Below are 17,625 nucleotides of genomic sequence, written 5' to 3' on the forward strand. Positions count from 1 at the left end.
GCTTTCGCTTACAAAATACTACGGATTACCGATTAAATATTCAAAATGGGGTAATCCTATTTACTATTACACATATCGTCTTTTAATAATTTCCACCGATCGGAGGAAGCGAACGGTAGAAAATACCTAAAACCGTATCGAAAGTTGTTACAAGCATATTATACAAATAAAACCACATAACTAAGATAAGAGCCAACACAATCCACAACCCCTCCATACGATCTGCTTCCGATTCTCGAGCTCGATTCCCAACTTCACTCCTCGGGCTCCAAATCGGGTATAACTACAAACATACAACACCTATATGAGCCTTTGAGGACTCAATGAGAATCTTGAAGTATTATCGAATACACATAACACATAGAGCATACATATATCTATATATATACATGCATATATCTTATACATGGACATGCAACATAAATTAAAGCAATCATATACTTCCCTTTTTCGTCGGCGTTCTTCATCACATAATTGTCACACGCATAGAGTGAGATAAATTCCCACTTTTATAACCCTATGATCCCAATACCATAGAGTGAGAATATCCCATCTTTATAACACTATGCCATGACACGTATTGAAGATTATAGAATGAGAACCCCACCTTTATAACCCTACGATCCCAACCATAGAGTGAGATTTTCCCATATATATCCTCAACACCATAATGCGACATGCATGACATGAAAAATCATCGGGAATCCCTAAGTTACCGGTAAATAACCTCATATATTTTGAATCCGTCTATCTACGTGGAATCAAACCACCCCTAGGCCCTACGGTACCGACTCGGCGTACCCGGGATATTTACCGTAACCTCGAAAGACTTTCCATCATATTTATACCTTTTAAAAATTCATGACACTAATTCACCCACACATGCACCCTTCTACTTACCCTTCTCTCATCCTCACACCCAATGATTCATATAAGCAAGCAAGAGCACATAGGAAACTACAAATAAAGTTTCACAAAATCATTTAGCCATAGAAACATAAAGTAACCGAAATCTTAACATGCAAAGACAATCTAACATCAAAAGTTCATTAAATCTATCATTTTTACAAGAATAAAAATTCAAGACTTCCATCTTTGCAATATTTCAAGTAAATACACTAGATCTTAACATGCAAGAATTTAGATCAACCATCAATCACTAGATCTTAACATGCAAGACCTTAGATCAACAATCAATCACCAATCTTAACATGCAAGGACTTAAAATAACAACCAACACAAGATCAACACATGCAAGATATCAAATAAGGCAAATAAGCAATTTTAAGCACTTCACCTCAAAAATTCGAAAGTTCCCTAGTTAAGCCAAAAATTCATTTTCTTTTCACAAATCAACAATCAAACACTAGATTAACACATGCAAAACACTAATTAAGCCAAATAAGCAATTTAAGCATTTTACCCCCAAAAATCCGAAAGTTTCATGGTTAGGCCAAAAATTCATTTTATTTTCACAAATCAACAATCAAATACTAGATAAACACATGCAAGGTACTAATTAAGCCAAATAAGCAATTTAAGCATTTTTCCCCAAATTTTTCGAAAAAGCATAAAACTTTAAGAGCAAAGTTATCTTTTCAAAACACTAACATGCAATCATCATCTAAGCCATATAATCACATAATATGCAAGGATAAACAATAAAAACACATAAAAACCGAAAATACTAGTGGTGTTGCATGTTTGAGCAAGAATTCAAGAATTCTCACCTCTATCTTTAGGGGAAGGATTTGTTAGCTCTTTTCTCTCTAATACAAGAAGAGGTTAAGAGTTAGATTATGTATTAAGAAAAGAAGAAGAAGAAGAACAAGAAGAACTTGGATGAATAAGAGCTTGGCTCTTTTCGAAAAAAAGAAAAAGAAAAGTGGAAGAGGAAGCTTACTTAGCCTTGGCCGAAAATTCTTCTTCTATTGAAATAGAAGGATACTTTGAACTTATAAATAGTAAGAGTGAGGTTTGAGAGTGCATTTTAATCTTGGGCATGGTAGGTATTTATAGAGTTTTTGGAGAGTTCAAAGCCAATGGAGAAGAAAGGAAAATACATCTTTTGTGGGGGTGATTTTGCAATTTTTGAAAATATGGGTGGTGGTGGTTCTTGGGTGGTTCAAGCTTGAGAAGGTGGTGGCTATGGTGGAGGTGTTATGGCTGCCGAAGAAAATGAAGGGAGAGGAAGAAGAAAGACCTTTGGTCTTAAAGTGGTGTGTGGGAGTGGAAAAGCAAGCCTAGTCTAGAGGGTAGGGATGCTAGCTTTTAGGTATTTCTTTCTATGCTTAAAGTACAACCACTAATCCATGTCTTTTCTTAATTAATATGCAATTTTCTTTAAATCATGTGTGTGTGTGTGTGTGTATGTGTGTGAAAATTCAAGAAAATGAGGGGAGAATTTTCTAATTTTCTACATTAACTAAAAATCCTACAATGCATGATAAAAAAATTATTTTCTAAAATTTTGTGCATGCACAAATATGATGAAATGCTCATTTAAATTTATATGCAAGAATAAAATCCTAGTTTATGAAAAATAATTTATTTCGACATAATATCTCGAAATATTTCATAAGCACATAATTCACATAATCACATAATCACATAATTCACATAATCACATATTTCACATAATCATATATTTCACATAATCACATAATTCACATAATCACCTAATTCACGTAAATACTAATCATGCAAGAATTATTATAAATTCTAATATCACAAATATGCACATAAAGGTGGTAAAATTAAATAATATTATTTTACCGAAAATGCGAGGTGTTACACTATGTGATTCCTAAATCTATGTTCGCTAAATCAATTTGTTTTAAGTTCAATTTTAGAAATATGAAATATATTTTTTTTTCTATTATCAGTGAACCGGTTCGGCCCGACCGGTCTGACTGGTTCGGACCGAAAAGGTCTGGTTCTGATCGGTCTAGTTGACCCAAATCAGTGGGCTGGGTCAGTCAGACTGAGAACCGGTCTGACCGACCCGAATCCACGTGTATTTGGTCAATTGGATCGAATAGAACCATCGAACTGGCCGGTCCGACCGGTTCGATCCGAATTGATAAAAACCGACATTTTAAAATTAAATTTCAGATCTAATTTACCAATTTTAAACAATTTTAAAGATGGAAAAATTCTAAACAATATTTCAATAATATTTTAAACTTTTCGAAAACACCCAATTAAATAATACAACAATCACAACTTTAATAAATCAAACATGCATCAAAATAAGCATAGCATATAAAAACGCAATTAATTGCGCAACGAGCTCTGAAACCATTGTGAGGAATCGGCACGTGTACGCAGCGGAAAACAAAAATTTTATGCGAATTAAACGAATTTAAATCACATAATCACATGCCCGACAATTATTAAACAATTAATTGCGTACCTTTGCGCTTCCAACGAAAGTTAAAAACGACAATCATGCGAATTAAATTAATCGACAGTAAATCAATTAGCATTCTCGCAGTAAATCATTTAGCATGCTCGCAGTAAATCATGAATTTCATGTAAACACAAAATACATATTAATTCACGAAACATACTACAAACATGGATAATTTAATCTGATTAAATTAAAAACCTAACGAATAATGGATTCGAGAATTATCTCTTGAAGCGTGAGGTTGGCGCACGAATCGAAGCAAGACTGCCATGGAAACCAATCAGTGCAGTCGGGAAGCGGCGACGGCGAAGCTACGACGGCAGCGCGTGCGTCGCTGGCTCAGGGCTGCTCCTCGGTACTTCGAATCTTCGATCTTCCTCCTCTCAGATTTCACCTCTTATATTTCAATCTACTGAATACGTGGCACTAGACACGCAAAAGTTAGAATATACGGAAGAAAATAAAAGACGAAAAGAACTACAAAGACAATCGGCCAAAGGGGGCCGATTCTGACGACTTGACGGCGGCGGCGGCGGTGGTGGCCTCGAGAGAGATCGACCTAGAGAGAGAGACGAGCGGCTAGCCTTTTGTGATACGTGTTGTGTGTGTGCGAGACCTATAAATCAAGGCGAGCGGCTAGGGTTTTCGTTAGTTCTTTACTCGCTCGTTTTCTCTCAATTCCATGATCGGAAAATTGTAACGATTACATTTTCGGAATCATTATAATGGCCTCGTCATTACGAGTGCCGATTCTCAATTTCCAACTTTCTAAAAGTGAAACTCTAATTCAGTGCACTTTCTAAATTTGGGCACTTCCCGATTTAGAAAGTTCACTAAGATGTTCGCCTATTCTTTTCCTTTTCTTATTCTCATTCATAATTCCAAATTACGAATGTTAGACCCAATCATATTGACTTCCAATCATGCAAAGATAAAACATTTTTATCTATCACCGTTTATTCAAAGATCTTGAGTGCACGAGCAGTGTGACCCTCGATGGTTAAGGTGTACGCTAGCCGTGGGTCCACAACTCTTTGTGGTCAAAACTCGTCCCTTAGAGTTTCGATTAAGATGAAGCTCGTTTAACCTTAATCACCCAACGAATCAAGATGGGCGTCTGGCAACTACGCCTCATGATTCCCTAGATACAAATGAAGTGCCTGCAGGAACCTTTTGATATAGTTAACGTTCAGTACGATCCATTTGATTCATATGTCCCGATCGAACTAGAGTCATTGGTTCATCGAGACCTCCTTAGTAGTTCAATAACTGTGCGAATGTTTTAAGTGTTGTAATCGATACGTGCATGACTTAGACAATCGAATTCTCTAATCACCACTTAGTCAGCTGTGGCCAGATAATTTAGAGATTACAAACTATGAGAACACACAAGACATCCAAGACTATTCTAGCGATCGAATCCCCGACTATGATGCACAGACCTCCCACTAGATTTCGGACTGCACAAACACTGGCCCTTGGGGCAGTCCTCGGTGGAACTCAGGGACATGTCACGATACAGGATGTCTAGTGAAGTCACGGTGATGTCTAGTCATAAGAACTAATGGTGTACAACTATACCATAGATATCTCTACTCGATTATTGATAACCACTTAGAGATTTCTATGGTGAGGGAGTTCAGTGAACTTGTCAACTTATGAGAACCCACTTATGCATGTCGATATCACAATACCGTTTACTGATGAGATGCAGTACACATATACTAAGTGCTAGTCTCTTAATGGGAAAGGCCGATATCCTCATTGGTGGCGTAACCCTTCGACTAGGAACACGTTTAACAGTTATAATACTAAAGTAAATATCTCACGATCCTAAAGATCAATTACTAGGACTTGTAATAACTGTAAGGACTATATCTATATTTGAGACAAATGGACAAATATATAGAATGCCAAGGTGTTTTTATCATTAATACGAAAAATGTTTGTTTATTACAAGAATAAATGGAAAGACCACAGCCACAAGTTGGCTTGTTGGTCACCTACTCTAACAGTTAAATCCACACCATACGAACTTTGGCATTCCCGGAAGCCCAACATTAAAAATATTAAGTATGGGGTTGTCCCGCTTATGTGAAGCGACTAATGGGAGAAAAGTTGCATAGTAAATCCGACTTATGCTACTTTGTGGGGTATCCCGAGAACTCAATTGGATATGAATCCCAGTATATAAAGGAAGCAAAAAAGTTTGTTTAAATAAATGCCACCTTTTTAGAAAGGGAGTTTCTATCAGATAGAAAAGGCAGCCTAGAAGTAGTTCAAGAACCGCAAAGTGAAGTTCAACACAAGAACAAGTAATCGAGTGAATACAACAAACCACTAATATACCTCTTGAACCTTTAGTACGCAGATCCGAAAGAGTTCGGAAAATGCCTGATAGGTTATTCCTCCTCGAAAATGATGAAGATCATATTGAACTTGGACAAGATCCAAGAACATACAATGAGGCCGTATCGGATGCGGACATGGGACATTGGCTAAATTCCATGAAATCGGAAATGGACTCCATGTACTCCAACAAGGTATGGACCATGGTAGATCCACCCAAGGGAATAGTTCCCATATGCTACAAGTGGATCTATAAAAAGAAAACTGGAGTGGATGGAATGGTATCGACCTATAAAGCTAGATTGGTAGCAAAATGATATACTCAAAGGCAAGGTGTTGACTGTGAGGAAACCTTTTCACCAGTTGCAATGCTGAAGTCCATTAGGATTTTGCTGGCCATAGCTGTGTGGTACTACTATGAGATATGGCAAATGGATGTGAAGACCGCTTTCCTTAATGGACACATTGGGGAAGAAATTTACATGGCACTACTGGAAGGCTTCATATCTTCTAGAATTGAGAAAAAGGTTAACAAACTCCAGCAATCCATTTATGGATTGTAACAAGCATCCCGTAGTTGAAACATAAGGTTCGACTCAACGATCAAAAAGTTTGATTTTGAGAAGAACCCGTAGGAACCTTGTGTATACAAGAAGGTTAGTGGGAGGGCAGTGATATTTTTGGTGCTTTATGTCGATTACATTCTACTCACTGGGAATGACGTAGGAAAGTTGCAACAGACTAAAGCTTGGTTGTCCACACGTTTCTCAATGAAGGATTTGGGAGAAGCATCTTACGTATTGTGAATACGTATCTATAGAGATAAAGCAAGGATGATGCTTGGCTTATCCCAAACACTATACATATACACCGTTATGAAATGGTTTAGCATGAAAGAATCCAAGAAGGGATTCTTGCCAATGTTCCATGCGGTTCATCTCTCGAAATCCATGTGTCCTCAGACACCTAGTGAAATCGAGGAGATGAAAAGGACACCTTATGCTTCTTCCATAGGAAGCATAATGTATGACATGCTATGTGTTAGACCTGATATTGCGTATGTTGTGAGTGTCACAAGCATATATTAGTCTAACTCCGGTCCAGCTCACTGGAAGGTTGTGAAAGATATCCTCAAGTACTTACGAAGGACTTAGGATATATTTTTGGTCTATGGGGGTGCCGAGTTGAAATTAGAGGGCTTTACCGAATCTAGTTTTCAAACGAATGAGGACGACTCAAAGTCGAACTCGGGATTTATATTCACGCTTAATGGTGGTGCCGTGTGTTGGAAGAGTTCCAAGCAAAGCACGACAGTCGATTCCACTACCGAAGATGAATATTTTGTTACGTTCAAAGCTGCAAAAGAAGGGACTTGGATAAGGAAATTAATCCAAGACTTGGGTGTTATTCCTAATGCTAATGATCCAGTACCATTGTACTGCGATAATACCGGAGCCGTGATGCAAGCTCAGGAGCCGAGATCTCATCAGAAGTCCAAGCATATTCTGAGGAAGTATCATGTGATCTGAGAGATCATTGATAGAGGTGAAGTCAAAGTAGAACGAGTCACTTTGGAAGAGAACGTTGCAGACCCCTTCACAAAGCCTTTACCAAGGTCTGTCCACGAGAAATATCGAGAGTCGATGGGATTACGATTTATGGGTAGTTGGTTTTAGGTCAAGTGGGAGATTATTAGAGTAGGTGACGAACAAGCCAACTTGTGGTTGTGGTCTTTCAATTTATTCTTGTAATAAATAATCATTTTTCGTATTAATGATAAAACACCTTGGCATTCTATATTTTTGTCCCTAGCTCAAACATAGATATGGTCCTTACAAATATTACAATTTCTTGTAATTGATCTTTTAGGATCGTGAGATATTTACTTAAGTATTATAACTGTTAAAATGTGTTCCTAGCTGAAGGGTTACACTACTAATGAGGATATCGGCCTTTCACATTAAGAGAATAGCACTTAGTGTATGTGTACTGGATCTCATCAGTAAACGGTATTGTGATATCGGCATGCATAAGTGGGTTCTCGTAAGTTGACGAGTTCACTGAACTCCCACATCCTAGAAATCTCTAAATGGTTCTCAATAATCGAGTAGAGATCTCTATGGTAAAGATGTACACTAGTAGTCCTTAAGACCTAGACACCACCGTTAATTCACTAGAGGACCAGTTGTATCGTGACCTGTCCCTGAGTTCCACCGAGGACCGCCCCAAGGGCCAGTGTTCGTGCAGTCCGAAATCTAGTGAGAGGTATGTGCATTTTAATTGGAGATTCGATCGCTAGAATAGTCTTGGATGTCCTGTGTGTTCTCATAGTTTGTAATCTTAAAGTCTCTGGCCAAAGGTGACTAAGTGATGATTAGGGAATTCGATTCTCTAAGTCATGCACGTACCGATTACAACATTTAGAACGATCCTACAGTCATTTAACTACTAAGGAGGTCTCGATGAACCAATGCCTCTAGTTCAATCGGGACATATGAATCGAAGGGATCGCATTGTACGTTAACTATATCACATGGTTCTTACAGGCACTTCATTTGTATATAGGAATTCATGACGCGTAGTTGCTAGTCGCCAATCTTGATTCGTTGGGTGATTAAGTTGAAACGAGCTTCATCTTAATTTTAACTCTAGGGACGAGTTTAAACCACAAAGAGTTGTGGACCCACGGCTAGCTTACACCTGAACCATCGAGGGTCACACTGCTCGTGCACTCGAGTTCTTTGTATAGACGGTTAGAGTTAAAATGTTTAATCTTTGCATAATTGGAAGTCGATATGATTGAGTCCAACATTCGTAATTTGGAATTGTGAATAAGCATAAGAAAAGGAAAGAACTAGGCGAACATCTTAGTGAATTTCTAAATTGGGAAGTTTCCAAATTGAGAAGGTCCACTGAATTAGGGTTTCCACTTTTAGAAATTGGAAATCGAGAATTGGCATGTGTAATGACGAGGTTCAATGATTCCGAAAATATAATTGTTATAATTTTCCAATCATTGAGTTGTGAGAAACGAGCGAAGAAAGACTAATGAACTTAAGCTGTTGGGCACGGTCCAACTTAAGCCCGTTAGGGTTTTTATACAGGACACTATAAATACAAGATTTATAGGTCTTGAAAAACACACAACACACATCACAAAACCCTGGCCGCTCACCTCACCTAACGGCCGCTACCTCTCCTCCGCCGTCGCCGCCCCGTCGTCCGAAATCGATGCCCCACGCGCCGATAATTATTGGTAGTTCTATTCCTTTTGTTTTATTCTTCCATTTATTCTAACTTTTGCGTGTCTAGTGCCACGTATTTAGTAGAAATTGGTATACGAGGTGAAATCTGAGAGGAGAAAGAAAAATGAATCAATCTGCCGGGGCGCCGCCGCTGAACCACCATCGCACGCACCCTCACGCGCCACCCGAAGATAGCGCGTGAATCTCACGCGTCCGCCGCCGCTGCTCCTCCCGACTCCACGGATTGGTTTCCGTGGCAGTTTACTTCAATCCGAGAACTCGGTTCACGTTTCAAGAGGTAAATTTTTGGATCCGTATGTATTAGGTTTTAATTTAATTAGATTAAATTAAACATTGATATTCGTAGTATGATTTTGCTTGAATGTTTTTGTGAAATTTTTTATGTATGGTTTTGCGTGAACGTTTTGGTGAAATCGTTTGTATATGTATTATCATTTACTGCGAGCATGCGACATGTTTTAATTATCGAATTAATATGCATGATGTAGTTTAAATTTCACTGGAAGCGTTAAGGTACGTAATTAGTTACAATTGTCGAGTACGTGTTTATATGAATGAAATCGTTTTTCATATAAAAAATTTTGTTTTATGCTGCGTACACATGCCTGATTCCCAACATTTATTTGGAACCCTATGTGGGATTTATGAACCCAATTCTATGATTTTATGCAAGTTTTAATTTCGGATTATTTCTTCTACTTGTTTTATTAAGTGCGTGAAAGTGACCACTTTATGTGCTTTTATGTTATTATTAATCGCATGAATCGGAAGATTGGGTTAACAATTAGAACGGTGGTAGAAGAGCCTTTGTGGCATTAACATAGGAATATAGTGAATCTCTTAGGTAGCCATTATAGTGATTTGTGGTTCATGCTGTGTTCTAGAATTAATTGCGTAGGAATACAATAATATAATTGAATTTAGAGTATTAGAATCGTAATACACGCAGAAGCGGGTTATGATTAATTTAGCATCCCAGGTGAGTAATCCGATTTGATAACTTGCATAAGAAGGAATTTGGGAATTAATAATCACATAGGGGGAGAATAAAATCATATGCTTGTTTTCTCTGATTAATGTTCGTGTTTAATTGCTTTCGTTGCTTTTTATTGTTTAAATTGCTTTAATTTTTTTACTTTTAATTTAGTCTATTTCCTTAACTTTTGACAATGTAGGGTGGGCTTGATCATAATTGGTAGAATTAGCGTCTAGAATTAATAATTGAATATTCTATGTGGGATTGATACTCGGACTTTTAGTCCATTATATTACTTTTAGAGAATTCTCGCTTGTTTCAAATTGTATTGATTCAAAAATTATTGGAAATCAGACTTCTGTACATTTTGATTACGATTATGTAAAATTTTTTTTTTTTGTAATAATAAATCATTCCACAAGGTGCAAACGGATCTGGTTGAAACTCTACCGCAAGACGCCATGGTAGCTTGTTATAAAGTCTGTTACAACATAAAAATACATCTTGTGAATAGCTTATCACAACATAATGTGTTTGTTGTTATTCTTCAACTGCAACATGCGTCGCAATACTCATAGCGTGTTGTTAAAATTGTAAGGCTTTAACAACATGTTGGTCTACCACGTTCACGTGCGTCTTGTCTATATGTTTTAACAACACGTGTTGTATGTTGTCGAAAGGTCTTTTTCTTGTAGTGTGAACACCCTATTGTTGACTTCCTTCTCTTCGCTCCCCTAAATCTTCCGAACAAAGAATCCATTTCCTGAAATCATTAATAAATATCAACGAAAAATATTAAGTTAGGAAAAAAAATCCCGTATCGTGGCATCAAAAGATCAGTCCAATTTCTAAACTCAGATTGGGGATTCGGGCTGTCTAGTTGACTAGTTCCATCATGAACTTCAACACTTTCAGCCCACATCTTAGCAACACCTATTCATGGTATTCTAAGCTATAGAATCTCTAGTGGATAGAGAGAGTCGAGCTTCTTGAGAAAGAAGAAGAATTTTATTAAAAGAAGAAAGTTACCAGAAAAGCTGGATATCTAAAGCTATTTATAGCTTTAACTAATTCATAACTAACACTATTATAGACAGTATAATAGTTGTTAATGCGGATTATCTAGAAGTTGCATTTTTAAATGCGTTTATAATAAAAAAATTACAATTTATTAATTATATATTATATTAACACCCCCCCCCCCCCCCAAGATGGATGGTAGATATCTCTAACATGCATCTTGGACAACAGCGAATACGATTTGCAACGCGGTAGAGCCTTGGTAAACAGATATGCCAACTGATTTTCGGATTTCACTGTAAGAAGCTTGATTATGCCAATTTGAACTTGATATGTAATGTAGTGACAGTCAATTTCAACATGTTTTGTCCTCTCGTGGAATATAGGATTGCTGGCAAGATGAATAGGTGCTTGGTTATCATAGTATGCGACTGTGGCCGGAAGTGGTGATGTTTGTCTGCAGGTCCTGAAGAAGATGTTGAAGCCATATTTACTCACTAGCTAAATGAGCCAGAGCCCTATAATCTGCTTCAGCTGAGCTTCTAGAAACTGTTGCTTGTTTCTTAGCCTTCCATGAGAACAAGGACTCTCCTATAAATATGCAAAAACCTGTAGTGGATTTTCTGGAATCAAGACAAGAACCCCAATCAGCATCAGCAAAGGCTTTAAGAGACATTGCTGGTGAAGAGGACGAGAAGAAGAGGCTTTGTCATGGAGCTGCCTTGAGATACTTCAAGATATGTTGAGCTGCATGAAGATGTTTTAGAGTTGGTTTGGAGACAAACTGGCTGAGCTTGTGCACTGAATATGAGATGTCAGGTTTTGTGGTAGTTAAGTAAAGGAGCTGACCAATAAGTCTCCTATAAGAAGAGATATCTAGCAAAGTCTCTCCAATGTCTGAAGCTAGTTTTCGGTTGGAATCTGTGGGAAGTTCTGTTGATTTAGGGCCAAGATTACCACAGTCATGTAGCGGTTGCAGGGTGTATTTCCTCTATGAAATGAAGATGCCTTGAGCTGATCTGGCCACTTCTATGCCAAGAAAGTGCTTTAAAGCACCAGGATCTCTTGGTTTATTGAAGGTAGTTAAGGATTGTGTTAGTGTAGAAATTGTTGTGGAATTAGGTCATGTAATCAAGATATCATCTAGATAGACCAGAATGGCAACAAATGTATCATTAGAACCTTTTGTAAACAAAGTATAATCTGTTTTGGACTGTGTAAAACCAAGAGTAAGAACTACTTCAGTCAATTTTGCATTCCATTGCCTGGAAGCCTGTTTTAATCCATATAGAGATTTGGTCAATTTACAGACCAAGGGTCTATGAGACTAAGAATTAACATGAAAAAGAGTAGGTTTATAACCTAGAAGAAGACACATGTACACTTCTTCAAACAAGTCACCATTTTAGAAAGAATTACTGATGTCAAGCTGATGAATATGCCAGTGTTTAGATGCAGCTAAAGCAATGATGGTTTTAACAGTAACATGTTTAGCTATAGGACTAAAGGTTTCCATATAGTCTATACCTTCTTGTTGATTATATCCTTTAGCTACAAGTCTGGTTGAACCTTTCTATAGTACTATCTGAATTTGTTTTAATATTGTACACCCACTTAGAGCCAATAGGTTTGTTACCCTCTGAAAATGGTACAATAATGCATGTGTTATTAGATTCTAAAGCATGCAGTTCATCATTCATAGCAGTTCTCCAGTGATCATGCTTCACATCAGTAAGATAAAAAGTGGGTTCAACATCAGTAGAAATATTCATAATGAAATTATGATAAGAAGGAGATAGTTTGTCATATGTTATGACTTGAGATGAAGGATGTTTGACAGTATCAGAAGCCTGATTGCAGTGATAAAAAGTAAGATAACCTGGTTTCTTAACTTGTCTTGAGTATCTTCTGTGAAGAAGAGCAATGGTTGTAGAAGTCTGGATGGGAGGATCTGGTGATTGAGAGGCAGATGTATGATCCTCAAAAACATAAAGATTTATTGATAAGTCTTCATGAAGGTGTACAGGAGGTAGAGAAGCATCAGAAAAAGGTAGTACTATATCTTCAAAAGGATTATGAGTAAAAACAGAATCCAAATTTTTATTTAAAGAAAATGGAAATACAGTTTCATGAAAGATAACATCTCTGGATATGAGGACTTCTTTGGTTTGAATATCATAAAGTTTTTATGCATTTATGCCTGTAGGATATCCAATAAAGACGCAAACTCTTGCTCTAGATCAAATTTAGTTATGGATTGAGCAAGATTAGAGGCAAAGGCTAAGCAACCAAACAGTTTCACCATGCCACAAGGAGCTGGTTGATTGTCTAGCTTCTGATAAGGTGCAGATCCCTGTAAAATCTTAGAAGGAATTATGTTTATAAGATATTTAAGTTACAGTCAAAATACATTATAACCATAATTGTATAGGAATATGAGACTAAAAATATAGTGCTCTAACAACATTGAGCAAGTGTTGATGTTTTGAACACAACTAAATTGATGAACCACACCTAAATCATGAAAAAATTGAGTGAAAGCAGTTCAGGAGCGTTGTCTGATTTGAAGGCCTTGATTTGAATCCCAAATTGGGTTGAAATCATTTGGAAATTTTTTAGAATGTATGTAATATCTGCTTTTGGCCTCAGTAAACATATCCATGTATATTTACTGTGATCAACTATAGTAGCAAAGTACCTATGACATGTGTGAGAAGCAGTGTTGTAAGGACCCCAAATGTCACAATGAATTAAATTAAAGGGAAAGTAGAAACATGATTATTTGATTCAAAGGATAATTTCCTTTGTTATGCCAATGGACAAATATAACAAGGATCGAGTTTACAACTATCTTTAGTAGAAATAGGAAGCAAAGATTTAAGGCAATCAAGACTGGTACTGGAAAGATGGCATAACCTATTGTGCCAAATAGATGTAGAAACTGCATTACAAGGAAAAAAAAAAGGTGAATTACAATGATCTATGTCTAAAACATAAAGACATCCACTTTGTTATCCTTGCCAATCATCTTCTCGCATTGATCCTGTAAAACAAAGCCATCACAAGACAAAACTATGTTGTTTCCGGATAACTGTAACAGAGCACTGACATACATAAGATTGAATTTAAAATTAGGATTATAAAAAAAAATCATATAGTGTGATATTATTTCAGGAAATATCTCCAATTTCATGTACTGGAAAACAGGTATTATCTGAAAAAAAAACAGAGGCATTATAAACAGGTCTCAAGGTAGAAAATAATGACTTATCATTAGTAATATGTCTAGAAGCCCCTGAATCTAAAATACAACTAAGTTTATGAAGATGAAGAGACTTACCTTGAATATTACCTGAAACACAGCAAGTCACATTATTGGAGGTAGAAAAGTGATGAGAATTGGAGCCTTGATCAAGAGTGAGCTGGGAATCAAAGAGTGTCATGAGTTGTTGACACTGGGAAGAACTCAAAGATTGAAGCAAATTGTCCATTGATACAGGTTCAGCTGGATTGGGAGCATCTGCAATTTCAGTGATACTGGCCTGATTAATAGCATGAGGCCTAGTAGGAGGCAAAGAAGATCTCCTAGTGGCATATCCTGGAGGATAACCATGTATCTTGTAACACATATCCACTATATTATGTCCATGATAATTACACAGAGTGCTAAACGGTCTATCCTTTTTTTTAGCAAAATTAGGTTTTGAACGAGGCAACTTATACCCGTTCAAATAGACTATTTTGGAAGCTTATATTATATGTTTCAAGGGGAGCACATAATACTATGGTTGTACTATTTTTCCCTTTTGACTGGTTTTTTTCATAGGGTTTTCCAGCTCAAAGTTTTTAATAAGACAACCAGAAAATAGATTGACAGCCCATATCGGGGGCTTACATAGCTGATTCCAGGGGGAGCAATATTTTTTTCCCTTACGAATGGTTCTTATTCCATTGGATTTTCCAATTAAGGTTTTTAACGAGGCAGCTTATACACGTGACTTGAATTTGAGTTATGCACTTTTTTTTTTTCCTTCCGACCAGTTTTTCCCACTGGATTTTCTGGCTCAAGATTTTTAATGAGGCATCAATTTCATTGATCCAAATTTACAACCAATATAATAGTGCTAAATCCAAGGGGGAGTATTATAAATGCATTTAGACTTTAGCATTACAGGGGACCATATGGCTTTCTCATTCTTGTACAAGTGCTCCACACGTGTCAAGTACTTAGTAATGGTTAGGCAATATTTGACAAGTGTACTAGTGACTAATCCCAAATTTGTGTATAAATAGTGTACAAAGTGATGAAATAAAATCAGTCTTTCCTTGACTTTCTTATGCTCGATTACCATAGCATTATTCTCTATATTACTTTATGTTTTTGTTATATTGGATAATACCATGAATTTTGTTGGCATATATATGTAGGCAATTCTTTATATATGTATATTGCTCTAGCTTCCGTTCACTCGCGTAATTGTTATGTATATTCATTATGCTTAGCTAATGGGCTTTATTTTACAACAATTGTTTTTAAAAATAATTGATGTAGTCGGCCATTAAATATTGAAGTACTCACCCTTTAGCAATCATCTAAATTCCATGTCAATAATAATAAACAAAAAACAGGTTTATTACAAATAAGTTGATTATGACCTACTTATGTATAAAGGGGTCCATAGATTGTTCTGAGGTGTGTAAAAGACAAAAATACCCCCTCACGTTTTAATATACTCTAATTTAATTCTTAATTCAATTTAACTTCAATTCGACCCCAAATTTCACTAACTATCCAATTTTGACCCATAACCCAATTTTATGTACAATTTCGCGCGTCGCCGCCGTTGACCGCCGGTTTCCGACATTAATATTTTTTTTTCAAAACTTTTTTCCAACATTTTTTGGCCCCTTTAAACAGTAAGATTGTTGTGGTTGACAGTTATATTAATTATATTACAGTTTAACACATTAATATTGTTTTATACAGAGTAATATTAACACAACAAAAATCACTATTATTGTGCAATAGAGTAATATTAATATGTTGACCGTATAACAGCAGCGGTAAACATAATAAAAAGCCAAAAGAAATAATATTGATGTGGTTGACAGTAATATTATTGTCAACCACAGTAATATTACTGTAACGACATTAATAGTACCGTCAACCACAGTAATATTATTGTGTTTATAGTAATATTACAATAGTAGACAGTAATATTATTACGTTAATCGGTCAACAAATCAAATAAAATAAAAAAGGTCAAAAAAATAATCTTGATGTAGTTGACAATAATATTATTGTGTTTACAGTAATTTTACCGTCAATGACAATAATGTTATTACGTTGACTTGTCAACAAATCAAACAAAATAAAAAAATCCAAAAAAATAATAAATTGATGTGTTGTCAACGACAGTACAATTATGTAAATGTATTGTCAACGATAATATTATTGTCAACACAATAATATTATTGTGGTTGACGGTAATATTACTGCTGTTACAGTAATATTATTGTGGTTGACATTAATATTACTATTAACCACATCAATATTAATTCTTTTGGTTTTTATTATGTTTGCATTTGTTGAACGGTCAACATATTAATATTACTCTATCACATAATAATAGTGATTTTTGTTGTGTTAATACTACTTTGTTAGAGAGTATATAACAATATTACTATGTTAAACTGTAATATTGTTAATATTATTGCGTTAAATAGTAATGTAGTTAATATCAATGTCACCCACAACAATATTATTGTTTAAACGGGCCAAAAAATGTTGAAGAAAAAAAAAGTTATCAAAAAAAAAAATTAACGCCGTCGGCCAGTGGCGGCAGAAAGAAGAAAAACAATAAAATAAAATAAAATAAAAATTTGAAAAAAGTCAACGCCGGAAACCGGCAGAATAAGCAAACATAATAAAAAAAATAAAAAATAATAATAAAAACAAATAAAAAAGCTAACGTCGGCGACGGACGAAATTGTACTCAAAATTGGGTTATGGGCCAAAATTGAAAATTGGTGAAATTTGGGGTTAAATTGAATTAAAGGATGAAATTGAAGCGTATTAAAATATGAGGGGGTATTTTAGTTTTTACCACACCTATGGACAATGTCTGGACTTCTTTGTAAAAAAACATTTGTCTGGACCCCTTTATGAATAAGTAGCCCATGATGGACTTATTTGTAATAGGCCCTTAATAATAAACGAACAATTAAACTCAATAGAGCTTATTACATTTACTACCCCTGTGAAAATCGCAACTTTTCACCTGTCATAAAAAAATTCCCAAATACCACCCCCCTTCATTTATTAGTCAAAAAGGCAAAAAACTCCCTTGTCGCAAATCGTGTGTCTCACTCGCGGTTTGTGCGATTTTTCTTCCTCTTTTGTTGCTTGAAATGACAGAATTGCCCCCAACTTATTTTCTTTCTTTCTTTTTTTCCTTTACTTTTTAATAAGTAGTCGGTATAAATTAAAAAATAATTAATTGAATAATATCCAATTTTCTCAAATAAAACCACCACCATTCTCGGCCATCATCCATGGCGGGGACACCAAACCACCACCACTCTCTGCCGCAATATACACC

General features: G+C 36.0%; 1 long non-coding RNA gene and 1 pseudogene across 1 annotated transcript; both read left to right on the plus strand.

Annotated features, from left to right (window-relative positions):
• The first annotated feature begins 6,656 nt into the window (after positions 1–6,656).
• Positions 6,657–7,437, plus strand: LOC148769099 (secreted RxLR effector protein 161 pseudogene; annotated as a pseudogene).
• Positions 7,438–11,224: 3,787 nt separating this feature from the next.
• LOC148769100 (uncharacterized) lies at positions 11,225–12,246 on the plus strand. The gene is made up of 2 exons (XR_016032012.1): positions 11,225–11,321; positions 11,410–12,246. It is a non-coding gene; the product is annotated as an uncharacterized LOC148769100 (long non-coding RNA).
• Positions 12,247–17,625: the final 5,379 nt, after the last annotated feature.

The sequence above is a fragment of the Erythranthe guttata genome, chromosome 7 (genome assembly GCF_056151865.1).
Source record: "Erythranthe guttata isolate IM_541 chromosome 7, IM_541, whole genome shotgun sequence".
In the NCBI taxonomy this organism is placed as follows: Eukaryota; Viridiplantae; Streptophyta; class Magnoliopsida; order Lamiales; family Phrymaceae; genus Erythranthe; species Erythranthe guttata.